Here is a 6,344-nt window from a genome sequence, read left to right on the forward strand (position 1 = left end):
CATCAACGAACCTTTGATATTCAAGAATACATTTCCAAAACTGATCAAAAGGGTTACAAGTGTGAAATTTTCTGCCTATTTCGAATTTCCTTCACTTTTCAGATATCAAACATAAAGGTTATCCTATTGTACATCTTGGACTTCAAATTTCATGCCGAGTTTCAATATCGGTGGTGCTGTTTTAGAAATTACAGTGTGGCTTTAGCGAATTCCTATGGTTTAAGCGGTGTACCTCGAAGTTTTGTTCGGAAGAGGATTGAGTTTAGAGATAGGTATCAAAACTCGGGCATTTCATTACCCAATTTTTAGATAAAGGTTTTATATTGCTAACATTCGATTCAAATAAAGACTCAATATAATTCCTTGTTTACAGATTAATGCGGAATTCATGTAAAATAATATTCAATATATATTATTCAATATTTCGATGAGCGTAATGTAATCAGCCGTATAATGTATTGCCGATTTTCGCGTCAAATATTTCCGCCACTGGAGATGCGTAAGTCAGAAATCTTAAAAAGATGTTTATTATTTCTTTGCCTTCATGCTCTGTCACATGAACTTTTCGAAATACTTTCCTAATTTTTACGGTGTTCCGCCTGGATCATCGATATTTTCATTTCTCATTCCCATATATCCTACGTCGAAACCACGAAGCTTCGATGATGGACGTCGAAAAGACGATGGTGGAAGTCGAAATCACGATGATGAAAGTAGAAATCACGATGGTGAAAGTCGAAACTACGATGAGGAAAGCCGAATGTTGAAACTACGATGATTTCGTGATTTCGACTTTCACAATCGTATTTTCGTATTTTCTGCCATCGTGATTTCGACCTTCACCATCGTGGTTTCGACTTTAATTATCGTAGTTTCGTGATTTCGACTTTCGGGGTATGGGGTTCAGAAATAAAAATCTCGATGGTCCGAACCGAAAACCGTAAATTTTCATTTTATCTTAAACGTTTCCCTAATCGAAATCACGTCAAATTCCTGACATCCCGCTCTACAAGCTGCTTTAGCTATCAATTAATACTATTAACTCGGTTTCATGTTAAATGAACTATCTACTCACGCTATCTGTAACTCTAATGGACTACCTAAACCATTTTGATTTGAGATAGCATCATTCAATAATAATATTTTTACAAACATACCCTCCATTATCTGTTTTGTTCACTTTTGAAAGCACCGGGCGGTAGAACCAGGAAAAATGTTTGACAGTCATTTCATATTTAGCCGATATATGATTAATGGCTTTGTGTTTGAACTATTCTTTAATTATTTTGTGTCGCATGTCATTTTTTTCCGATCGAACTGTGGGTGATCCACTCGATTCCCGCGCAGCCTAATGGAAGTCATAGAAAATGTAGTTTAAATGTAACATTGAATTCTGTTTTATGTATCAAAATTATATCAAGCGACTTGTTAAAACCAATGTCAGATACGTTGTAGAATGAGCTGAAAGTATATAGCATAATACATTTTCTTCGTTTGTGTTATAGCTGGTCATAATCAAAGTCCAATATATATATGAGTCATCTAAATGAAAATGTCCATCTAAATTTATCCGTTTGTTTTACGGAAGTTCTCTTTAAACGGATTTGAAAAAGATGATTATTTCTATTTCGCAATATATACAGGAATTAAACCTTGTTTCCTATTTGTTTTAAAAATGATGCGGTGGCAAAATCAAAACGTCGCGTCTTGGCAAAAAAAAAAAAAAAACAACGTCATTTACGAGATACATGTAGTTGTTTTTCACGTCACGTCACACATATTAACAGATAAAATATTAAAAGACATTGTCCGCGTTAAGATGTTTGCAGTTAGATTAAAACAAAAAGATGTAACACGCATGCGTGCGTTTTAAGAAAATATCAAGGCATTTAATCTAAATATTCCATGCAAAAACAATTTCTTTGATGCTTAACACAAACACACACACGCCCTTACAAAAATATCCATAGAAAATCTAAATATTTCGTACACATACTAAATACTGAAGAAGAAAATCCGCCTCTTCAAATATTATCCGCACTCTACAGATCCGCTTGATTTATGTATTACCAATAAGTTCAATCGAAGATAAAACTATATTGTCGCATCGCTAATTCGCAAACACTGAACTGATGTTTGCTTGTTAGCATGTTAAACCGCTTTTATTTGTTGCGGTCCTCATTTTTATAACCATGGCAGGATTCAAGTGGCCATAAAATATTGTAACAGCTATCGGAACGAATATTGTCAAAGATTCAAGTGAACTATACACAACTGTTATCGGAAGTCGCATAGAGTTTGTACCTGAAACAGCTATCTGAACGTGTCTTTGTCAAAGACTCGAGTGACATGCATACACTTTATATCATAGAAATTAGTTCGAATCACAGAGCGAGCACGTTCATATGAAGTGCACATTAAGTACTTGATTGTAATTTTCTGCATAACATTCAAATGGAAATATTTTCATGGCATAATTATACTCTTTTAAATTAAAGTAAATCAAGTCTTGGTAAATGAATGATTGTCAAGGAATTAGGAAACTGACGTATATTTTTCAAAATCTCTAAATTATATCCCTTTAATAGTTCTCCCAAGTAAAGTCAGTCAAACTTGCTCCGACAATATAGTTATAACATACAAAAAGTCTTCAGCATTTAATGTCATCTGAATTATACCCCAGTCACACATACGACGCGGCTACGTCTAGGTACGGATAGAAACGTAGTAAACCGTATCGACCCGTACCTGAGCCGTACGGACTGGTATTATTAGGTGTCACCCCGGTATAGAAGTACTTCCGGGTCGTTGTATCCTAGAAGGTAGTTCTTTGAAATTTTGAAGTTCCCAATTTAACGCTATCCCTACTTTGACATGTTATATTCCAAATGTATTTATTGATACTGTGTACATTTTTTGTCATTTCTGATGTCTTTAACAGTTGTTTTATGTGTGTTTTTCAGGATTACATTTCTGTGCGGAAGGATTAAAAAACTAAACCAGACTGTTGGCCATGACAGATGTCAGTGGGAAATTTAAACATGGACTAGATACTTTGATGTGTAGCAAAAAAGTTCATCGTTGATGGTGGTGTTTTTCTGTGATATATTGACTGGGATAGTATTACTCTTCAGAAATACAGAGCTGTCAATGCTGCAATTTTGTTGTGAAATTCACAATCCATGTCCAGAAGTGCTTGTTTTACTATACAGCAAAGAAGGAGAAATTATACCGGGCCGACACCTATATGGCAAATTCAGAAAGTGGAATATCTCAGCAGCCATAGGGTTTACAGTCATGAAACTTCACACACTAGTAGCTGATAACAATACAAATCAGTGGCTAAAAGGATATTTCCAAGGTTTGTGAAATTTTAATTTTATTCAAATTTTAAAAATTCAGTAGTTGAATTTTCTTTGAAATTGAGTAATAGTTGTCTCCTCTTGATTTGTCAGTCTTCTACTATAGTGCAAAGACACTGAACAAGCAGGAAGCTTTTAAAAAGGCTATATAAAAAAAGACACATAGTTTTTCACTTTATTTTAAGAAAAAAATATAAATTTAAATTTCTTAAATTTTTTTAAAAAAATTTCTATTTCGCATAGCGTCTCTTTTCCGAAGAATTTATAAGTATATATATGTGAACATGTTACATAGTGCCGCAGTAGACCATGGATGAACAGTGTCGTATGTGTGGAAGCTGTACATTTTGGACCGGATGGGTTTATAAATGAGGCTATAGTCGGTTTCGTAACAGGAGTCGGAGAGACTGATTGCTTGTCGGGCCTGGATCTCGAACCGGTCACGGTGTTATTACACTGATGTTAAAGCCAGTCAGCAGGCGTCTCATATATGATATAAAGAAATTGCGTGAATGTTCGTTCCCTTGCGTATGAGACGCATAACTAATATTACACGAAATAATTATTTTTCTCATTTCAGTCAAATCCAATATGCTACCGGCATTTTGGCATTGAAGGACATTGCTTACCGGTGTGCCGAGTGCATTTGTCGGCATTATTAATGTTTAACAAGTTTTCTTTACACTGACAGGACATTGGTTGTATTACACAGGGAATTACATGGAGGTTGCTTCAGTGTGATAAAATAGTTGTTGTTGTTGTTTGTGTATTATTTTATTTATTCATTTGTTTTTTCAGTTTAGAACATATTCCGAGCTTTCAGCTTCAGCCCGCATCAGGCCGTCGTCAGATACATTCTGCCTTGAATGGGATGCTTCTATTCTGATTTGCTTTTCAGGTTTACAACGCAGGTCTGTGTTACTAAGAAAATATTAACGGGCTGATTTCCTGGGTCAGCCTCGTGCAGTTTCCTTAATATGTATTTGTCCTGGTACCGACTGGAAACACAACTTGACGGTATTTGTATTTCAGTTTTGCTCGATTCATTCTACTTCATTCTTTAGATAGGACTTTTCCTGTTGGGACTTTTATTCATGTTTTTCTGTATGTTGTTTTTTCATAGCATTCATGTGTTTCAATTCTTTTAAATGTGCATTTCAGATACTTTGTTGTCTGTGCTGAAAGAGGTTGTCTGGTAATAGTTATTTTAATATTCTTTTCACTGTTTCAGCTAACATATATGTAGAAAATTATTCAGTTGCAGTGTTTTAATGACAGACTTCCTGTAAAGTTCCTGAACCAGTTGATATCAGAATGATAAAGAAATGATAGATGGTACCAATCTGTGAATATTATGTCACTTTTTTATATAGGTGTTCCTGATCACACTTAGAACTATACACACACACTCAGCTGTTTCTCAAGAAAGGCCGACACCGGTTCACAATCTTTCTTTTGTCATTTGCAGGCGATGAATTCCATATGTCAGAAGGAAATTTAGAATCGTACAACCAGTCAGCAGCTACCCATAAACCAGACCAACCTATTAAGTCGAGCGGGCAGAAGCTGTGATTCCCAGTGTAACACCGCAGAATGACGGCTAGTTTTCGGTAAGCGATTTACATGTTCCACCGTGCATTGCCCTCTGGTCCTAATGTCTTTAGTCAGAACTGTAGCCTAAAATGTCAGTAACTGCTTGACAGTTTCAGGGGTACCCTGAGCTGTGTCTGGCTCCAGTTGGAGTTCTTGACCTTCCGCACTTGCCTGCTTCCAAGATGGCGCGGATCGGCTTTGCATTTGGCGTTTCAGGCATTGTTCGGCTTAGCCGAAGAAATAATTCATTTTAAGATAGGCTGTGATGTATGATCTGTTTTACTTCCAGTAATTGTCATAAATATAATCACATATTGGTCTTTGCTTGTGGGTTTTGGTCTTTCAATCATTAAAAGTTTCATTTTTCTGCAATGTAGTGGGTAAATTATGCATTTTTTACTAAAAATTGCATATTTTTAAAGTAAATACTCATTTGATACATCATTTTTCAAAATAAATAAGCTTAAAGTTACATAAAACATACTATAAGCATTAACTAGTGATATCACAGTTGATTTCATGAAATCTGATTGAAATTTTCAGAAGGAAGGCAAATTTTGTAATGTGCCTTTTTTCTTCAAATTCCGGTTTCCGAGCCAATTTCTCCGCAAAGTAGGTCTAATGTTTGAAATGTTTCTGCGGGACAAAATTTTCTTTGCGATGACAATGTCTTGTGTAACTTTTCTCGCAAAACCCTAAGTTACAAGATTTTATGGGAAAAATTTGGCTAAATTAAAATTTGATAAGATTTAGGTGTCACCCCGGTATAGAAGTACTTCCGGGTCGTTGTATCCTAGAAAGTAGTTCTTTGAAATTTTGAAGTTCCCAATTTAACGCTATCCCTACTTTGACATGTTATATTCCAAATGTATTTATTGATACTGTGTACATTTTTTGTCATTTCTGATGTCTTTAACAGTTGTTTTATGTGTGTTTTTCAGGATTACATTTCTGTGCGGAAGGATTAAAAAACTAAACCAGACTGTTGGCCATGACAGATGTCAGTGGGAAATTTAAACATGGACTAGATACTTTGATGTGTAGCAAAAAAGTTCATCGTTGATGGTGGTGTTTTTCTGTGATATATTGACTGGGATAGTATTACTCTTCAGAAATACAGAGCTGTCAATGCTGCAATTTTGTTGTGAAATTCACAATCCATGTCCAGAAGTGCTTGTTTTACTATACAGCAAAGAAGGAGAAATTATACCGGGCCGACACCATTACGGCTTACTACGTTAACGTACTGCTCAGGTACGGATCGATACGGATTACTACGTTCCTATCCGTGGCTAGGCGTAGATATCCGCGCCGTATGTGTGACTGGGGTATACGAGAATATAACTAATATGAAACTATAGGAGTAAGATAAAACATCTAAACCTGATT

General features: G+C 35.5%; 1 protein-coding gene and 1 long non-coding RNA gene across 3 annotated transcripts in view; one reads left to right on the forward strand and one right to left on the reverse strand.

The window, feature by feature from the left end:
• LOC123556827 (uncharacterized) overlaps positions 1 to 2,134 on the reverse strand; it is a 42,811-nt gene extending 40,677 nt beyond the window's left edge. For both annotated transcript variants that reach the window (XM_045347865.2, XM_053525467.1), the window contains exon 1: positions 1,997 to 2,134. The gene's annotated coding sequence lies outside the window, so the exon portion shown is untranslated. The remainder of the gene's footprint in view (positions 1 to 1,996) is intronic.
• An 806-nt stretch (positions 2,135 to 2,940) lies between these two features.
• On the forward strand, positions 2,941 to 6,092 carry LOC128549134 (uncharacterized). Its single transcript, XR_008367478.1, has 3 exons — positions 2,941 to 3,361; positions 4,831 to 4,972; positions 5,897 to 6,092. It is a non-coding gene; the product is annotated as an uncharacterized LOC128549134 (long non-coding RNA).
• The last annotated feature ends 252 nt before the right edge of the window (positions 6,093 to 6,344 follow it).

This window comes from Mercenaria mercenaria, chromosome 15 (assembly GCF_021730395.1).
Source record: "Mercenaria mercenaria strain notata chromosome 15, MADL_Memer_1, whole genome shotgun sequence".
Lineage (NCBI taxonomy): Eukaryota > Metazoa > Mollusca > Bivalvia > Venerida > Veneridae > Mercenaria > Mercenaria mercenaria.